We start from the raw sequence: 20,876 nt of genomic DNA, 5'->3' as shown, positions 1-20,876 counted from the left end.
CTTAGACATGCGGATAGTAAATCCTACGTTTCCAACAGAAACCACCATGCAGAAATTTCAAATTCAGTGGTTAAGAGCTAGTGAGACAATTCTTAAAAACATCACCAATATCAAAGTTGTGTAAGGTCAGGGAAGTACAGGCTGAAGGAGAAGGTTCTGGGGAGAATTTTTGAAGTGACCTAACAGTGCCTCATAATTCCCACTATGAGGACTGTCCCCTTCTTTAGGAAATTAAAGGTTAAAAAAGAGATCATCATGTATTTGCCACTGCTCGTTAAGATAAGTGTACCCTTAGTCCCCTTGACCTGATTCACTGAGTAACCTATGGAGGTGTTGAGTCACTATATTGTACACCTGAAACTGATATAATATTGAATGTTAACTAACTAAAATTAAAACCAAAAAAAAAAAAAAAAAGATCACTAGAAGAGTTTCAATAAAAAGTACTGAAAAGAGTCAGGGTCTATTCGGTATTAAAAACTGCTTGCCAGCTAGGAATTAAAAGGAATGACTGAGGCTGAAGGGCATCTACCAGAAATAGGAACAAGAATCATAATTAGTGATAACTTCTTAAAAGCATTCTTTTTGGAGTCAGGAAGAAACCAGAAGCCAGCTGCTGCTTCCCTTCAAACTTTGACTGAATGCAAGCCAATGCAATAAGGTAAGAAAAAAACTGGGCTCGCAAATTACATGCACATTTCATATATAGTGATATAATAAGACAAAGTTACATTTATTTGCAGAAGATACGATTGGACACATGGACAATCAGAGAAACAAAACTACCAAGAAAGTGTCTGGATACATAAATTAAAAGTATGTCCAGAGCATTCCAAAGCATAAAATAAGTAGAAGATACATAAGAAAAAGTTACCATTTATCTTCCAAAACTTACTATAGGGTGTTAAAGATTTACTGGACCTTTATGATGATTAGAAGCCTCCAAGGACATATAAATCTGAATAAATGACTAGATAGTTTGAAATTGCATGTCTAGAAACAAGATGATCCTTCTAAAATTAGTGGGTAAATTAAATGTAGTTCTGTCAAAATGCAGTCTATTTTCCATGGAGCGGGACAAGTTGATGGTCACGTATTGGAGAAGGGCCAACAGCACCTGAGTTCATTGGGAAGGAAAAGATTGATACCTTATTCCCCGAACATCAGTATACATTACAAAGCTGTAGGGTTAAGACGATGTGATAGACAAATAAACTAGTGGAAGGAAATAGCCCAGAACAAACCAAGGATGATGGAATCGGTATGTAGCAGAGTTGATACAGCCTCAGTGAGAAAATTATCCTTTTTTTTTCAATAAATGACGTTTGGACAGTTGTTCATAATGATATGAAAAAACCACCGTATCGTTATTACATATTATATTCAAAAAGAATATCCAGGTTTGGGCGCCTGGGTGGCTCAGTCGGTTAAGCGTCCGACTTCGGCTCAGGTCATGATCTCACTGTTCCTGGGTTCGAATCCCACTTCAGGCTCTGTGCTGACAGCTCAGAGCCTGGAGCCTGCTTTGGATTCTGTGTCTCCCTCTCTCTCTGCCCCTCCCCTGCTCATGCTCTGTCTCTCTCTGTCTCTCAGAAATAAAGGTTAAAAAATTTTTTTAGAAAAGAAATATCCAAGTAGATTAAAAACTAAATATTAAAAAGCAAAATTTTGAATGTTTTAGGAGGGACTTTTTTTTTTTCAACGTTTATTTATTTTTGGGACAGAGAGAGACAGAGCATGAACGGGGGAGGGGCAGAGAGAGAGGGAGACACAGAATCGGAAACAGGCTCCAGGCTCCGAGCCATCAGCCCAGAGCCTGACGCTGGGCTCGAACTCACGGACCGCGAGATCGTGACCTGGCTGAAGTCGGACGCTTAACCGACTGCGCCACCCAGGCGCCCCAGGAGGGACCTTTTTTGATAGTGACATAACGGATGAAATATGCTCTTACAATACTCCCCAGAATGGTGGGCAAACTATGAGGTACAGGCTTGTAACTGCCTCTCTTCACTCAAAAGTAGTAAGTGAAATCTTCAGAAATAAAAAAATAACAGGAAAGCGCAAAGCCAGGCTCTCAATTTGGGCATCCGTCGCCTGTACAGGCGCCTGGTGGTCACAGTAATGTGGCACTGGGGGCGTTAACAGCTGTGCGGGAGACAGGACCCCAGACGGGGAGACCGATAAGAATCCTTGTTTGTGTGTGTGGGCTCCAAGAGCCGCACACACCCCAAAAGAGGGCTCTGGACAGACACTTGTCTCATCAGCTCTGATTCTGGGTAGACCGCTGGATGAAGATTGGCCAAGCCATCTCTGAAAATCCGTGGAGGGTTTAGGGCTTGAATCTGTATTTTCTGTGTGGTACCAACCACGGCACTCCCTCAGATACGTTATTTTACACGTGTGTGTTCACAGGCCTCTCAGGTCCTGGTTGAAGGAAATGCGAGGTTCTCCGTAATTATACACCCACAGACCCGTCCTCAGAGCCTGCCCGGAGCGTCCCTCACTACGAACATCACCAACACAGTGGCACAGCACAGCTCCGAGGAGGGAAACAGGCAGAGCAACGTCGCCGTCCACGGGGGCCTCCGATGGGGGGGGGGGGGGGTGGCAGCTATGGGTTCTGAACACACGTGCCACGCATTTACACGGAAGAGGGGGCATAAAACACGGATAGTAAAGGGGACACTATGAAACATGGGAACAGAAGACCATGGGGGAGGGAAGGGGAAAGCAAGTAGTTACAAACAGAGAGGGAGGGAGGCAAACCATAAGAGACTCTCGAATACAGAGAACAACCTGAGGGTGGATGGGGGGGCGGGGGAGAGGGGGAAGTGGGGGATGGGCGTGGAGCAGGGCACCTGTCGGGGTGAGCGCTGGCTGTTGTGTGTGAGCAATGAATCATGGGAATCTATCCCCCAAACCAAGAGCACACTCTGCACACTGTATGTTAGCCAAGGTGACAATAAATTATACCTAAAAAAACAGGAGAGCTTGGTAAAAAAAAAAAAATCTAGTTAACCACTAGAAATGAAAACTGTAATAACAAATGTAAAGCCAACGTACAGATGCAATTTCAAAGAGCTTCGAAAGTGGACGGCTGGTCTGAAGAAATGAGAAGGCAAATCCAAGAGGTGACTCTGTCTCTGAAAAGCAGGGCTGGAGACGTGCACACTCACACGCACACACTCAATCACACACACGCAGGCTTGGCGGGCGACCAGGAAGGAGGGAGGATACTCACACGCGCTCTGTCTCTCTCTGTCTCTCTCACACACACACACACACACACATACACACACACAGAGCCCTGGCAGGGAGATCAGGAAGGAGGAAGAACACACACTCATTCACACTCACTCACACACATCGCACACACCTATACTCTCACCCTCACAGGCTTACACCCTCACATGCACACACGCACACACACCATGGCCCGGCAGCTGTCAGGAAGTGAGGGCAGTGACATGGGTCAGGAGAGCCCTTGGGGAAACCGAGGAAGCCTCCGCCTACGGCATAAAACGTAAACCACGTTCCTGCTCTGAGATGACGGGAAAGGTTTCTCAATGTGCCATCATGACATTTGTTGAGAAAAATCATGCTGGAAAACCCACAGTCGGCGTTCGAATTATTTCTGTTCCTTTGGAAAATGATGGCACGGCTGCCTTATGAACTTTATTTTATAAAATATAACATAAAATTATATTCATAGTTCATACATATTCTTAATGATAAAACCCAAATTAGACTTTACAGTGATCTGCTATGATATTCCAGTTTTTTATTTGGATTTTCTCGGCGGGACTGGTCCTTTCCCAGAACCAGTGTGTTTGGGATACCTGCGCGGTGGGCACTGACCAGTGGACCCCCCCACCCCGGCCGAGGCACCGCCGATCCTGCGCCCTGTCCGTCCACGCGGGTCCCGCCGATCTTCATCCTCATTGTTGAAGTGACCGACAATCGGATGGGGAAAATGGTGGGGCTTTTGGGTTTTTTTGACTATTTTTATTTGAATCCCACTAATTACAAACAATGCTGAGCATCTTTTCATGTGCTCAATGGACATGTATATTTCCTTCATCGGAAAACGGCCTGTTGTGGGGCTTTGTCTGGTTTTCTCTTGGGTCGGTCATCTTTTACTTTGGGCCTGCATCCAGTTATTGTAAATTAAGGGACAGACAGCTGTCGTGTATATTGAAAAACATTTACCTCTGTTTTATTTACATTTTGTGGTTCTTTCTGACATTTTTAATTTGGGGGGAAATGTACATTCCTGTGTAGTTAGAGTAAAAAGATTCTCCTTTCTTCAAGAGTTTATATGTGTGTGGGTCTAATTCTGGACTCTCTGGACCGTTCCATGGGTCTATTTGGACATGTTTATATCAACAGAACCCTGGCCCTGTACCTATAGCTCTGGTATAAAAATCGGGCAGTGCGCTTTCCAGCTGCTGGGGCCCCGCTGGGCTCTTGGTACCGTCTGCCCCACCCCCAGAGGCTGCCAGCTCACCGGGGGTCCCCTCCCCGTGCAGGGGCAAGGACTCTCTCCAGGTGGCAGGTGGAACAGTTGCAGGGACCGCCTCGTCGTCTCCTCCCACCTCTCAGGGCTCCCTGTCCTTCACTACCTCCGGTCCAGTGTCTTAAAAACCATTTTTATTGTTTATTCTTTGTGGTGGTTGTTCTAGGTTAATCTGGGACCTTCATTCCATCTCAGTCAGAAGTGAACATCAGTTCTGTCTCTCAAACTAAATTTAAAGATTTGACAGCATGTGAAATTAACGGGCATGAGTCCCCAAGGACACGGTGAGTGACTGAAGTAGACAGACAGACGAGTCTTTGTTGTAGAGGAATCCCACACCCTGTGTGTAAACACGCTGCCTTCCGGAGGTGGAGAGTCGGGTCCAAGGGCGGGCTGGGCTCAAGGGCTGGGCTCCAAGGAACAGGCTAGAAGTGGTGAGACAGTAGCTGGACAGAGGAGAGATCGGGCGAGTACCACGTTAACCACGTGACGAAGGTCACCGCCATGGACAAGTCACGTGGACATCACGTGTCCCCGATGGGATGTGTTGAGAAGGACGTTTTCCTCTGTGCTGTTATTGCCAGAAACCCATAACCCCAGTCTAGTTATGACGGAAACAACAGGGAAACGGAGGCTCGGGGACGCTCTACGGGATGCATGGCCTGCGTTCTTCACGCTCATGGAAAACAAGGAAAGACCAAAAAACTGGTAGACGAGTGTGGGGGACGTGTGACAACTCAGTACGACATGCGGTTCTGGATTAGAACCGAGGAAAGGAAGAAGACGCTAGAGGGAAACTGGGGAACAGGCTGGAGCTTCATGTGGAAAAACGATTTGAAACATCGCCAGCGTCGTAGGACACAGAGGACAGGACAGGCTCTCTGGGAAATGGGGTGAGATCAATCGGGTGTCTGTATGGAAAAAGCCATCTTGATCCCCTACTTTCACCTTACATGAAAATCAATTTCAGATGGATTAGTGGTCTCCATGTGAAAACAAGAGAGCTTTTAGAAGAGAGCGTAGGAGCGTATCTCCGTGGTCTCAGTGAAGGCAGATTTTTGTAAACAAGACCTAAGCTGGGAAACTGAGAAATTGGATTATATCAAAATTCAGAACCCCTGTTGATCAGAAGACACTGTTAAGAGAATGAGAACAGGGGGACATATTCACAGCCCAGTGGCCCAACCCTAGACTCGCAGCCAACCACGTAAAGAACTCCAAATTAGTGAGCAAGAAAAGACAATTCCACATAAAACAGGACAAAATGTGTGAGTAAACACTTCCCAAACAGGGCACTCCCAAATGGCCTCAGGGAGCTATCACCGCATCTCCACCAGAGTGGGGAGAAACCCCCCCCCCAAAGTGCCAACATTGGTATGGATATAGAGTAACCCCATTTCCTAATTGCTGCCAGTGGAGGTGCGTGTATGTCCCAATCGCTTTGGGAAAACATTGCCAGGAGCTAGTAAAGCCCCAGCCCAGCACGTTCTGTGACGGGGCTATTCCGTTACCAGCACAGACCCAATAGAAATGAGGATGTGTGTTCACCAAGGGCCACAGACTGAGATATTCAAGAAGCGCTTCTCCCCATAGCCCCCAGTGGGTGGCTACCCGCATTCCCAACAGAATGGGCACACGGATGTGGATGTGGTCGCACAAGGGAATTCTCAGCCCTGAGGACGGATGAGACACCACGTCGTGCAACAAAAGACGGAGGAATCTCGCAAACATTATGTTGAGCAGAAGAAGCCGGACACGAAAGACAAGTTGCATTCTGCTGACGTAAAGTATGGAACCAGCGAAGGAAGTCCATGGTGTCACAGGTGGGATTTCAGTACCTCGTAGGGGAATGGGGTGGCCACTTGGCGGGAGCACCGGGCACTTTGGGGGAAGATCGTGTTCTGGCCCTGGATTTGTGGCTTGATTACACAGGTGCATGGGTGTGTTACCCTTTAGATACTTTACTCTTGTGCAGCGAGTTGTTTCATTCCTCCCTCCGCACGTCGCTGTCCAGTTTTGTTGAAAGACGTTTTAGAAATGTCATGTTTCGATTTGCTGAAGCTAGGTTGAGGGCGCAAGGATGTTTATTATTTGCCTCTATATTCTTGTCTTACGTTTGAAATAATTATTTTAAAGTTTGTTTTGACAGCAAGAGAGACAGAGAGAGAGAAAGACAGGGGAGGGGCAGAGAGAGAGGGAGACACAGAATCTGAAGCAGGCTCCAGGCTCCGCGCTGTGAGCACAGAGCCCGCCGCGGGACTCCAACTCATGACCTAAGCCCAAATCAAGAGTCGAACGTTTAACCAGCTGAGCCACCCAAGCGCCCCACATTTGAAGTAATTTTAATGAAATGAAATAAAATGAAATATATACTACATATACATTTTATATAATTTATATTGCATACATAATATATATTACATGTCTTTCATAAAATATGTATCACATATGTATTTTTGCATATTATTACATGTATATGTAAGATGAGAAGAGAGAACTTCATATCCTAGTATCAGGCACCCAGGCCGGCAGACATCTTGGCCAGGGATAACTCCAGAAAGTCACATCGGGTGGGGTGGGGTGGGGTTCGGGGAGGATGGGCCTGAGATCCCCCCAAGGGGCCCCTGCCTGTGTGTTTTGGAGCAAATTCTTTAAGCTCCACGGATCTCAATTTCTTTTCCTTGAAAACTGGTAATCGTCCCACCTGTCTCTACACATGGTTTTTCCAGGGATCAAATGGGCCACCGGACCGAGATCGCTGCATCGGGTGCTGCCTAACACTTTACGGCTGCAGCCCCATCACCGTGAAGCGGCTTCGGGCAGAGTGAGAACACTCCTCCCTTCGAGAACCTCTCAAGTAAAACCCCTTCCTTATAATCTCTCAGGAGAAAACTCTGTGCTTCCTAGGACCACACCGCGGAGGTGATTCTCTGTATTCTTCCACCCGCGAGCGTCTTGCAGAGGCCGACAGCCTGCCCTTCACCTTCCCCCACTTCCTCCGATGCAGCTGGTGAATCACACTGACCAGTTAAACACACTTGGGGAGCGAGGTATTTGAAATGCACAGTTAATTCGTGTCACCACAGGGTCTTAAGTTATTCAGGTAACCTTGGGCGAGTCAATTAACCTCCCTGGGCCTCCCTGTCTTCATCCGGAGGAGGTAGGGGCCGCGGGAGACAGCAGGCACCGAGGTCTCCGAGCTCTGCCCTCCTTCCGTGCTCCGATGCTGGGCTCCGATTCACCAAGGTGCACAGATTCCCGACGCGGATGGCGCAACAAAGAGGCACAAATAAACCATTCCGAACGTGACGATGTTGTCATAAGACTAATCCGTATCCTCAGGTAGGGAATAATTATAATCTTCAGTGAACAAGAAAACGACCTAAAGTTATAGCAAATGCGAGCGAATCCCCTTGATTACAAAACACAGAATATAATTCAGACGCGGTTTCCTATGGCTGCAAAACGAGGCCTTAGCGAAGGTCTCAGAGTGACAGCAGAGACTTTTCATCTCAGACTGTGTGCGTTTTGGAGGGACACCTCGTGCCGTGGATGAGTCCTCGCCAGCCTGCCGAAGGAGCTGAGCTGGAAGATGTTTAATACTGAACGATAATAGAATTCAATGCTCATTATTCAAGAGCAGGCACGGGTTCTGGCCCGTGGTAATTATTAAAATCATGTTTATGCCGAGTAATGCGGTGAACGTCACCTAGTTTTGACCCGGCTGCGTGCAGGAGGTGGGGGGGGGGGCATGTTTTACATCTTATCAATTGGATTTAGACCGTGTTTGTGCTGCAGCAGGAGCACGGGGCCTGTTCGTGGTGATTAGCAGCACGGCTAGCTGCCCGCCCCCCTCGGATCCGTGGGACCTCGGGTCCAGGGAGACGTGGGGACTCAGGGTGTCAGCAGGGCCTTCTGCTTTTAGCTCCAGGACAGGATCCTGATTTCCTGGCCTGCTTCAAGGGCCTCCCCGGCCGGGCCCCACCTTGCATTTGGTCATTAGCAACAGAGACGGACGGCACATCAAGATTATATCCGAAGGGCCGCCTGGCCTGCGGTGGGAGGCACAGGCGAGCTACTCGTGGGCCAGCACGACGCCCACCAGGTGCTGGGAGACATGAAGCGTGCCCGAACTTCCAGCACGTATCTCTGTCCCCGGCCGACGGACAGGAGGCCGGGGGCCGCTGTGAGCCAGGACCCAAATGTCCCCTGATGTTGCTTCACCTGCTTGCCCAGAACCCTGTTATTGTAGAGCCTACGCAGCCATTTCCAAGTCCGCGTGCACGAGAGCCTTGCCCGTCCGCCGCCTCACTGCGCACCTGTGGATGCCATTGCACGTGCCCCTGGCTGTGCCAGGCTGCATTTCTGTCGGCTGCTGCAGCAACTGACCCGGCAGCTTGGGAGGGAGCCGGTTCCTGGAGTCTCCACGTGCCTGATGTTGGAGCCTGTGGGCCCCCGAGACGCAGGGAGTGGGCCCCCTATTTCTGTTCTCCTTGGGCACGAGGTTTAGCTTCTTGGGCACGAATTCGGTCCCTCGTGAGCCCCACCGCAGTCGCACTCCCCGCGGGAGTCAGGGGGAGCCTTGGCCGCCTCCCCTGCTCACCTGCTCTTACGTTTGGGCGTTGAGCTCTGCTCCGCAAGGTGGGGCTTCCGTGTGCACGGATGTGCCCCACCAACAGGCCGCGGCCTGGACCCCGGCGGGCCGGGAGGTGCCCGGGAGAGAAAGGAACCGCAGGCCCACGTGTCTACAAAGTGGCTGCCTTCTGCTTCTTGTCACGCTCTCAGGGGTGCCTGGGATCTGGCTAATTGTCACAATCTTCCCCGGAATAGAGAGCATCCTCCCAACTCCCGTAGGCGCCACTCGAGGCCGTGAACACGTTGTTCTCATTATCGGCCGTCGCAGCATATCTTGATGAGCGCAAATAGATTTGTTTCCAGCTGAAAATCTGCTATTCTGAATTTCTTAACGCTCGTTCACTGCTCTGTCTCAATTCCTCTGTCGAACTCCTTTGCGGGAAGAGTCCTGACGGCCGTAGGTGAGCTATGGGCTGGTGAAGCCAGCAGATTGAGAGCTGGGTGGCAGCGAAGTGACGTTTGTGCTGCTGACTCACCGGGGAGGAAAAGACAAGATTGGAGGACGTAATTAAAAAGTAGATTGGAGGGGCGCCTGGGTGGCTCAGTCGGTTGAGCTCCTGACTTTGGCTCAAGTCACGATCTCACAGTTCATGGGTTCGAGCCCCACATCGGGCTCTGTGCTGACAGCTCGGAGCCTGGAGCCTGCTTCGGATTCTGTGTCTCCCTCTCTCTGACCCTCCCCCGTTCGTGTTCTGTCTCTCTCTGTCTCAAAAATAAATAAAACGTTAAAAAAAAAAAAAGCAGATTGGAAAATAGTCCTGATTCACAACGCACAATGCCAGGTTCCTCGCGGACCGGGGTCAGGAAGTGCACTCTGCCGTCCGAGTGCATGTGTGTGCGTAGATGCACATGTAGGTTTTCCGTGAGGGGACAACTGACCTGTGTGACGTGGTCCCAACTGCTTTCAGACCGTGTGGCGGCCCTGGGCAGAGGTCCGTGAAGACGGGGTTCGGCAGTTTGGGGGATGATGGGGAAGGTGGAGGGTCCCGGCGGGAGGTGGGGCGCTCGGGGCCCGTGGGGAAGCGGGGGCCCTGGGCTGAGGGCAGAGATCGTGAACCATGAGGCCCAGTTCCTGCACACGGGGGCTCGGGGCCAGGCTGCCGGGCAGGGGGCTCTGCCCTCAGGTCCCCCCCCAAGCCTGGAGGGACATTGTCAGTGGAGGGGCTGCTGTGATCTCCCTGTGCCTGCCGAGGTCGGGCTGCTGCCGGAAGTGAGGGTGTGTGTGGGTGAGGGAGAAGCAGGAGTAAAGGTGCCGGAGGGCTGAGGGTCAGCGGGTGCGGACACAGAGAGCCAGAGGGGCGCTGAGGGGAGGAGAGGGTGCCCCCCACAGACAAGGGCGCCCGAGGGCAGGGAGGCGCTGTGGCAGCCAAGCTCGCCCCACGACGCCCTGGCCTCCTGTAATTCTCGTGCTGGATCACTTATCCTTTGGGCAAGACCCAACCGCCGCCTCTGACCTCCTGGCGGCCCCCATGGGTTCCTGGGCTGCGAAGCAGGCGGAGAACCCCAGGGCCCCCTGGGACTGCAGCAGGAAATCCACAGGACCGGCCTGGCAAGCCCTGGCCAGTGGCTTTCTCTGTCTTCCCTCTGGCCCCCCTTTGGGACAACGTGCCTCTGATGAACACACTAGTGAAAACCAAGCCGTCAAGCCCAGAGCTGCCTTCGAACTGCCATCTCCCGGGGGCGTCCTGCCTCCTCCGGGGACAGTCACCCAGCAGCGTCTGTCTGCCCCACCCCCGCCAGGATTCCCACAACAAGCATCCCTGGGTTCACCTGGCCCCTGCCATCCGTTATGGGCTGAACGGTGCCCTCCCAGGCTCACCTGGTGACATCCTAACCTCCAGGACTCCAGAACAAGACTGTCTGAAGGCAGGTGACAATGAGGTCACTGGGGTGGCCCCGATCCAATGGGACCGGGGTCCCTATGAGAAGAGGGGGTCAGGGGGCCCTGCACAGGGGTTCGACCACGTGAGGACACGGACAGGGACGGCATCCCCTCGTCCAGGAGAGAGGCCTCGGGAGGACCCAGCCCTGCCCACGCCTGGGTTCAGACTCCAGCCTCCAGGACGGGGTGACTGTGTTTAAGTCGCGCCCCGTCTGTGGTCGCTGCGTGCAGCAGCCCCAGCTGACCGTGACACCGCCCCACTCACGGTTCTGTCACCTGCGTCGTGACCTGCTTGGAATGACGGACAGGCACGTAAGGGTCGCAGCAGGTGAAACGCAGGTCCCGGAAGCAGGCCGTCTGCCGTCGGCTCCCATGGACCTTGGGCCCCTGCAGCTGGCGGGTCTGGGCGCATCCGTGTCCCCACCCATACCTGCCTCCTGCAAAGCCCAAGGCCCCGGAAGGCACAGTGCGCCCCTTTGAGGCGCCCCTGATTATATGCTGAGGTTCACATGACCCTGGCATTTGTGCTTAAGTAGCTTCTCCCTTCCTCATGGAGACTTTTAATGGGAAAAAGACATTAAGTTTCTAACTATAGAAATCAGATAAAAAGGGAAATAAAACACCAGAGCTCGTTGCTGATCAGTAAAAAGTTCAAAAATAGATAAATATCATACATCGCATCAAAGATTTACAATTAATTACCATTTCTATACCATTGAAGCTGTCAAGCAATTTGATTACTCTTCTCAATTACAGGCTTTGCAAACCACCCCCCCCCCAAAGTACAAGTGACATTTCTAATTGCTGATCTAAGAATCCGCTTCCCAAAATAGACGGAGAAGACAAAAATAAGTGTGGTGCATGAAGAAGCTTCATGACACAGTGTGGAGCAAGCTGTCATGGAGGGGGGCAGGGGCGGGGGCGGGCAGGGGCGGGGAGCTGTCCGGTCGGCGGCCTCGGACGCAGCAGCAAAGAGTCCCCGAGCCCAGTCCTGTCCCCGGACTGGAGAAGGGCTCTGTGTTGCCCCCCCCTCCTGTGTCTAACCCCAGACACAAGACCGGTGAGTGACCTGGTCACTCACAGGGCAGGTGGTCCTCAGCCAGAGGCAGGTGGCGTGAGAAGGGGGGGTTACCTGGGTGGGATGGTCTCGATGTTCCCACGGCAGAGGGAGCCCAGGGGACAAGACACGGAGCGGGGCCTGGACGCCGGCCTCTGAGCGCAGGGTCACTGTTCCCCGCGGTCCCACCTGTAGCTACACACCTTCCCCCCAGGCCTTCCCCCTCCTTGGCATCCCTGTCCCGCAGCCTCCCTCTGCTGAGGGCCTCAGATGGCCACTTAGGGCGCAGTCGCCGCCTTGAGCCATAGACCCACCCGCGTCCCACACCGCCAGCCGCCTGCCCCCAAACGGCTCCCAGGTGCCCCTCCGCAAACCCTCTGCCCCGCCTCGCGGTCCCTGCGCGGCTCCTGGTTCTGCACCCCAGGATGTGGGACACGACCCCCCACACCAGGACTCTAGCTGCGCTGGGCCCGCCCCTGCACCTGCTCTCAGCCTCCGGACGCGGTCAGCCAGCCAGTCCTTTGACCCCGCAGCTCAAGAAAGCGTGGAGTCCAGGCGTCCTCTCTCCTCCTGCTGCGCTGGGATGTGCCTCCGCCCGCCTCTCCGAGGCACATTCTCCGGCTTGTCCCCATCTCGCGGGGGCCGTGGGGCTCTGAGGTCAGAGCTTCCGGCCCCTTGTACAGAGAAGCCGCGTGAAGCTCGAGGATGTGCTGCAGAACACGGCCAGTGAGTGGCAGAGCCGGGACAGGAGCTCGCCTCTGCCTCTGTCCCCACGGCGAGGACGCTAAGGTACTTGCAGGCGCTTGACCACACGGGGTCGGGGGGGCAGGGCCACCTGGGAAGGATGGGTGGCCGCCAGGCTGTGGGGCCAAGCGCCCTGGGAGGGATGATGTGCTGGTGGGACCTTCCTCCTGTCGGCCACCGCAGGCGAGGGTCCCACGTGGGGGTAGGGTTGCCTCGGCTGGCCCGCTTGGCCCTGCCCCTGGCTGTCCCTGGCCATCTGGGGCAAGTGACCGAATCTCTGAACACCAGCCTTTAACTCCTGTGAACAGGGGCTTTGAGGCAGGTCCAACTCAGCTCCACAGCCGGTCACTAAGTCCACGGGTTCGTCTGCTTCTGTTCCTTTCCGTGGTGGGCCAGCCCTTCCCGAGGACCCAGCAGGTCCCAGATTCCCGGGTCAGGGGAGCATCTGACTTGTCACTCGCAGAGAGGGGCACTGCGGCGGGACTGTTCAGATGGAGCAAGTCCCTGAGGGCGTCTGAAGCACCTCCAGGACCGTGCCCGCACGCACCGTATATATAGTCCACGTGTGGCCCGACGAGAGGGGAGGACGCCCGCGTGACCTGGCACATACCGCCTCGGGCATCCCCGCGGTCGCCCTGCCCCATCCGAGCTCAGCTTGGTTTTCCAGGTGATGAGATGTGGTCTCAGGGGGTTAAGCGAGTCCTTGCGGGAGCGCGTGGGGTGAACCCGGCAGGGAGCGTCCTACCGTCGTCTCACACGGCGCGTCTGGTTCGGAGCCCGGTGTGGCGGGAACCCTTGGCGGAGATCTCCGGCCACGAGGGTCCCCCGTCCTGACGTCCGGTCAGCGGCGCAGCCCGGACAGGTCTGGGCCGAGCCTGATGAGGGGCCGAGGCCGCAGGTGTCTCCGGGGAGCCCGTGCCCATCACGTGTGGTCCCACGCGAGGTCCCCGGGCACAGCGTTCCTGGACTCCACGGGCGTGCGCGTTGCTCAGGTTAATGTCCCCGAGTGCCACGGGGCTCCTGATAGGCGGCTAAATCTCCTTTGGGGTGTGTCTGTGAGGTGTTTCTGGAGGGGCTGAGCTTGGGACGTTTGAGCCTCCATAATCGCAAGAGCCAATTCCTATAATCACCCCTTGTATACACGCCCTACTGGTTCTGTTTCTCCGGAGAACTAAAGACCTACTGTGCTCCAGGGGTGAGTCCCGCTGGCATTGGGTTCCCGTTAAAGCACACAGCCCCTCTGCCTGTAGGACACAATGGGACACGGGGGCCACTCGCCCTGGCCCTCGAGGGGCCTCGGGGGGTGGGTGATGGGCTCCCCAAGGAAACCCAGGGTCCGCACGGCCCTCAGCGGCAGTCACAGAACTGAGCCCACTCAGGAGGGGAGGCCACATCGTGAGACCAGCGTCGGGACGGCATCTGACTTTTATTACTCCGCCTGGGTCAGCTATTTCATTAAAAATTAGAGTTCCTGCTTAATCATTTGTGTGGCTCTGACTCATATCTGATGAGAGATTTTCATGATCACCCATAAATTTGAGTGCTTATTTAAGAAAAAAATCAGTGGTGGAAATTTATGATCAATCGTGTAAATTTTTAGAAGCCGGCATTGAGCTGCCACAGACGTACGAAGTCTCCCGGCCTGGGAGAGACTCGGAGAAGCAGGGCCGCTTCTGGGAGCCACCGTGTGGCTGGCCGCTAGCCGCTGGCGGTCGTCGACGGGGACACAGCCCCCGTCCCCGATGCCATGGGGGAGACGCTTGGTGGGGAGGAGCGAGGAGGCCCAGAGTCTCCCCACCCAGCCTCCCGTGACAGTGCTCGACTGTCGCGCTCCAGGGGGACTTGGACCAAGAAGGGGCAGCATCTATGTCTGAGGATACCGCGGACAGCGTGCGGGGGGCAGGCAGCACCGTGGTGAGTGTTGGGAGAGAAAGGTCCCCAAGAGGGTCCCCCCAACGTCGGCGTCCTGGAGGGAACTGCCCGCCTGGGGGCTGGGCACGTCCAGCGCCTTCCCTCGGGACACTCCCGCCCCCGCAGAGGGCCCCTTGCTCCCGTCCCGTCCCGGGGGCCCCGTTGCCGTGTGTCCTCGCAGAGCGGGGCATCAGCGTGGCCTCCGACTCGGCCAGGGCCCTGGAGGCCGCTTCCGGAAGCAGGGGTTGACTTCTGCTGGTGGGGCTGGCGGGTCCGCAGGCTCCTGTGCGACCACGCCCACCTCCGGTCCGCTCGGATCCTCAGCGTCTCTCGCGGTTCCGAATTCGGGCGACCGGGTTGTCTCAGCTTATCCCGGACTTGGCTCGTTTGAAGACCGAAGGTCCCAGATCTGGGGAACTCAGTCCCAGGCCAAGCGCAGCGACCAGCCACCTGCTTCTGCACACGGGTGAGAGAGGGGACGTGCTGGTCCTGGACAGACGTAAGACACGGGTTCCAGAGGAATCGCCCAGCACAAGGCAGCGCCCTGGAGACGCTTGGACCAAACCCCACCTCGGGTCCAGCCACCAAACCCGAACTCCACAACCCACCCCCCCCCAGATCCACAGCCACGGAGGGCGGGGCTCTGGGCTCCGTGGTCCTGCTGCTCGTGCAGGGCGCCCCGAGGTCCTGCGGCCCGAGTGAAGGCCGCTGACACACGGTGGGGGGGGCGTGTACCCCAGAATCGGGGTCCCGGTCATCGTGGTAAAACAACATCATCTGTCACACTGATATGCAGGGACAAACACTCTGCCCACCGGAACGACCACGGAAAAAAGTCATGCAGTTTTGATATGCGTGGGCTGAAGCCACGCTCCCGGAATATTCCTCACTTTGACTTCGATGTATCTTTTGCCCACTCAACGCAAATGCAATTTTCCTTTTTATGACTATCAGTTATTTACATGGAAAAAACGTAAACAGAGCCCAGCCACCACCAGCCACCGCTCCCACAGCCGGCACCAGACAGACCTGTTCACAGGCAGGACCCCAGAGGCGCCGAGGGAAATGCACAAGGCGGGTGACAGCCAGGGACAGGCTTGGGCGGGCTCGCCTTCCCTGTCCAGCCAGGTGAGGACAGCCACCCAGTCCCACCCTTCCCTCCTCCCTCCCCTCCCCCTCCCCTCTCCCTCCCCTGCCCCTTCCTCCCTCCCCTCTCACTCCCCTCCCTCTGCTTCCTCCCCTCCCCTCCCACAGCCCCCCACTGGCCTCTCCCCGTCCTCTCCCCTGCCCCTCCCCACCCTTGCCCCTCCCCTCCCCTCCCCCTCCCCTCCCCTTTCTCCTTCCTCTCTCCTCCCCTTTCTCCTTTCTCCTCCTTGTTCCCCCCTCCTCCCTCTCTTTCCCCTTCTCCCCTCCCCCCTTCCCTTGCCCCCTCCCCCCTCCCTCTGTGGTCACTTGTTTCTCCTCCTAATGTCCTGTCCATCAGGCGTTCCTCTGAGTTCTGGGAAAAGAGGCAGAACGGACAGTCCCTGCACCAAGATGGCACACAGTCACTGACAACCTGTCCCGTGTGACGAGTCTATCCATTCCTCCCTACACAGCTCCCCAGTCTATGCCGAGCACCAGCCCAGGCCCAGGGAGGTGGTGGGAGAGTGGACACAGCCTCAGCCCAGCCCCGAGCAACCGCGGAGGCCGGCAGAGGGCTGCTCTCTCGCTGAGGGTGCTCCTGGGGGGCAGAACACCCCCCCCACCTCGGGGTAGTCTGACCTCCTCCCACCCCCCCCCACCCCCCCCCATGCTCAGGCCACGCGTCCCAGGCCCAGAGGCCGGCACAGAGGAAGGAGGGACGAAGACACAGACAGGAGCCCCTCTCCTCCCTTCCAGGCCACACGGAACCACACTGAGCCCTGCCCCTGACTCACCTTTAAATGGAGGTGGTCCTGGGGGCACCCTGCTGGCTCAGCGGGAGAAGCACGAGACTCTGAGACTCTTGATATCGGGCTTGTGCATTCGACCCCCAGGCTGGGTGCAGAGATCACTTTAAAAATAAATAAATGATGTAAAGTGGGGTCCTCATTGCACTCGCCGTGGTTGTTGCGATAATTGAGGAGAAGGGGAGAAATGGGGAAGGGGCAAGGGTTTCCCCGGCAGGCCCTTGCTGGCCGTGTCTACACTGCCAGACGCAGGGAGCGAGGGGCCCGGGTCTCAGGCGTTCTCTCTGTCCCTGGGCTGTCCGGGTTCAGGAGAACGAGGTGAAAGGTGGCAGGACCCGCCCTGGCCGTGTCCTGGGCTTCACCGTCTCCCCATCCTTCCGACCCGGGAAGCTGCCTGTCCTCCATCCACGCGGGGTTCGAGCCTGGGACACCGTGAGAAGCATAGCCCCGGCTCACTTGTGCCGCACTGATTTTCGTTCTCACTGTCACTGGTCGCCTATTAGCTGGTGTTGATCTAACACAATCAAATGTATCAATAAAATCATCATACGGGACCACACAGACGCGGGGTGCGACTTTCCTGCTCTCTGCTCCGCACCTGCTGGGTGAGAGCCCTGCAGGGGGGAAGACCACGACAGGGCGGGGCGGGGGGGGGGGGGGGGGGGGGGAGGGTCTTCCCTCTGGGGAGCCCGGGGATGGCCAGCGGGGTCTGAGGGACACGCCCCTGCAGACACGCGAGACTGTCGGGCCGGGTGGCGGCTAAAGGTGGGCCGTGGAACCCCATCATTCCCGGGCACCCCCCAGGCCAGAGTGGCTGGTGCTAAACGCAGGGTCTTGCCCTCAGGACACTGGTGACCCGGGTCAGGAGCGGCAGCAGGTGGGAATCCGCCATCAGCAAAGCGCCCGGGGACAGCCACCAGCTCTCTGCGCCGTGGCAGGGAGCCCGACCGTGCCACAGGGGATGGTGCTGGCTGTGGCCCGTGAGCTGAGGGGGGAGGCCAGTGCCGAGGGGTGGCCGGCTTGTGAACGGGAAAGGGGACACGGGGCTGCCGTGAGGGGCTGAGCAGGATGTGTGTCCCTGTGTGACCTGTGCAAGCTAAGCAGGTAAACTGGAGGAGACAGCGCGGGGGGGACAGGCGGGGACGCCGTGCTGGCTCTGTCACACACTCATTTGTATGTTCCCTGGGGCCCCCGGTGATGCATTAGCCCGAGGACCCCTTCATAACGCCACTGCGGAGAGGCCGCACCGCCATTTGTGACCGTCAGTCAGACAGTGGGGGACGAGACTCCGCGTAAATTATACCTATTTTATTCTCAAAAGCCACTTTTGGGAGAACGCGTGATGAATTTACGTGTCTCCCTGGATTATGCTGAGAAAGCCGCCGTGGCCGCGGCGCTGAGAGACCCTGAGCAGAAGGCGTCAGATCTGCGATCGGCTTCACGGCACGCGTTTTCTTCTGTGGACCTTAAACTCGGGAACATCAGGCGACCTCACGTTCATGCAAAGGAAGAAAGACAGGGAATGGCCATTTTACCGCGTTACACACACGGGGAACCCGGGACGATGCCAGCCTCCTGTGTGGAGAGGGAACACTCCATCTGGTCGGGAAGGTTCTCCGTGCTTCCGCTCCCCTGGCCTCTCTGTCTCCTCTGGGCCGGCTGGCGGGTCCTCCAAGGGCTGAGAGAGATCGTTGTCCCCCCGGCTCGAGCATGCGGGGGGGGGGGGGGCACTGGAGTCCGGAAGTCAAAGGCCCCGCGGCAAGTCCCCACCCCCAGGACCACAACGGGTGGCGGAGGGGAGGGGGTTTGCCCGGGGAGGGGGGAGGGGTCCTTACAGAGGTGACCAAGGTACACTGAGGTCCCGAGGGTGGGCCCGAGCCCTCCCAAGCCGGTTTTCTCATCAGGAGAGATTAGAGACGGGAACGCAGGGACGGCCGTCCCCCCGTTCCTGTCCCCAAGTCACACAGGGGGTTGAACTAAACCGTTCCCTTTCCGTTCTATATTCTTTGGGTCTTTTACTTTATTTTTGGGTTAGATTAGATGAGAAGAAGGCTTCCTCTGTGTAACAGTCACTTCTAAGAAAAGGCAAATTAAGTTATTCCTGTGGGGCTGTGTCTTCCTTCACGGAAGAAGAAATAAAATTTGTACAGAGCGCTTCCTGCCCAGGACCAGCCCTCCCTGCTGAGGAGGATGGGCCTCTGGTTCATTCGGTGCAGGTGCCTCGGGGCGGCTGTCCAGGCCCGCGGGAGGAAGGCGACGCACGGGGAAGTGTGGGTGATGCGCGTGTACGCATGTGCTTGTGGACGCGCACGTGTGAGCGTGTGTGTGTGAGGGGCTCGGTCATTTGGGGAAGGATGGGGAGGGACCTGACGCCTGCGGGAAACTGAGACCCAGAGAAGAAACCCCAATGCCATGAGCTCGGTGTTTCCTGTTTAGCCAAAGAACAGAAGAATTCCATGCGTTTCCTGGTTACAGTTGGTAGACTCTGACGCATTTGTTTAAATATCATGTTGTTAAGTTTACTTATTTATCTTGAGAGAGAGAGAGAGAGAGAGACTCAGAGAACCTGAGTGGGGCAGAAGTGGAGGGAGAGGGAGACAGAGACAGAGCTTGAGCGGGGGAGGGGCAGAGAGCGGGGGAGACACAGAATCGGAAGCAGGCTCCAGGCTCTGAGCGGTCGGCACAGAGCCCAACACGGGGCTCGAACTCACGGACCGCGAGATCATGACCAGAGCCGAAGTCGGCCGCTTAACCGACTGAGCCACCCAGGCGCCCCTATAATATATTAATTTCAAATATACAATGTAATGATTGGATATTTATATATATTGCAAAATGATCATCACATTAAGTTTAGTTAATATCCATCACCACATGTAGTTGTAATTTTTTTTCTTATGTTGAGAACTTTTAAGATTTGTTCTCTTAGCAACTTTTATTTATTCATTTTTAATGTTTATTTATTTTTGACAGAGAGAGAGAGAGAGTGAGTGAGCGAGCATGAGTGGGGGAGGGGCAGAGAGCGGGGGAGACACAGAATCGGAAGCAGGCTCCAGGCTCTGAGCTGTCGGCACAGAGCCCAACACGGGGCTCGAACTCACAGACCGTGAGATCATGACCTGAGCCGAAGTCGGACGCTTAACTGACTGAGCCACCCAGGTGCCCTTATAATAGGGTTATAAATATAAATTTGTCACCCTATATTTGTAACATACTTGAAAACTAAACAGAAAGGCTCATCTTCACCCACAGAAAACTGATGGCTCTTATCATTGAAAAAATAATTTTCTTCTTACCAGGAAAATTTACAAATAGTATCTGGTCCCCTAAAGCCTTAAAAGAAAAAAAGAAAAAAAAAAACAATTTTTTTTCAGTTAACTCCAAATTACCTCCCTCACCAAAACATGTTTTTAACATGAAAAGACTATTTCTTTTTTTTTAAGTTTATTCATTTATTTTGAGAGACAGAGAGAGACAGCTGGGGGAGGGGCAGAGAGAACGGCAGAGAGAATCCCAAGCAGATTCAGTGCTGTCACCACAGAGCCCAATGTGGGGCTCGAACCCACGGACTATGAGATCACGACCTGAGCCGAAATCAAGAGCTGGATGTTTAACCCACCGAGCCGCCCAGGTGCCCCCAACACATCTTTTATAAACAGAGTAAACATGCAGGTTAGATGCACACGTCCACGTGCAAACACCCAAATACAAGAAGGGCCGGACCCCCAGGACCACGTTGCCACCTGACAGGTGCCTCGGCCGGGAGCTCGGAGCCAGAACCACCTGCCGTCTGGGGCAGCCAGACGGGTCCTGCCGGCACCTCTCCTGCCCGGGAGGAGGGACACCAGGGCGTCATCGGGCCGGTGGTTCTGGGCAGGGCTCTTCAGGCTGCGAGGGTCAGACGGGGACTCAGACCGGCTCAAGCAAAGGGCAAAGGGGTTTGCGGAGGACAGCGTGGGGACACCTGTCGGGTTCTCTTTCCCGGGAAGCACTCTCTCCACCCCCACGACCGCCAGGCATCTTGAATGGGGGTGGGGGACGAGGCCACCTGGTGGAGAGGCTCTGTGTCCCAGGTGTCCGGGTCCCCTTTCCATTCCTGGGGTCAAGTCCCCACGGGCCTGTGTCCCTCCCCCCGTGTACCCTGAAATGCACTCTCTGGTCCATGTGGCTTCCTGATCTCTGGGACTTCTTGGCCCCCAC

Source organism: Lynx canadensis, chromosome B4, assembly GCF_007474595.2.
Source record: "Lynx canadensis isolate LIC74 chromosome B4, mLynCan4.pri.v2, whole genome shotgun sequence".
In the NCBI taxonomy this organism is placed as follows: domain Eukaryota; kingdom Metazoa; phylum Chordata; class Mammalia; order Carnivora; family Felidae; genus Lynx; species Lynx canadensis.
This window is presented reverse-complemented; position numbering follows the sequence as displayed.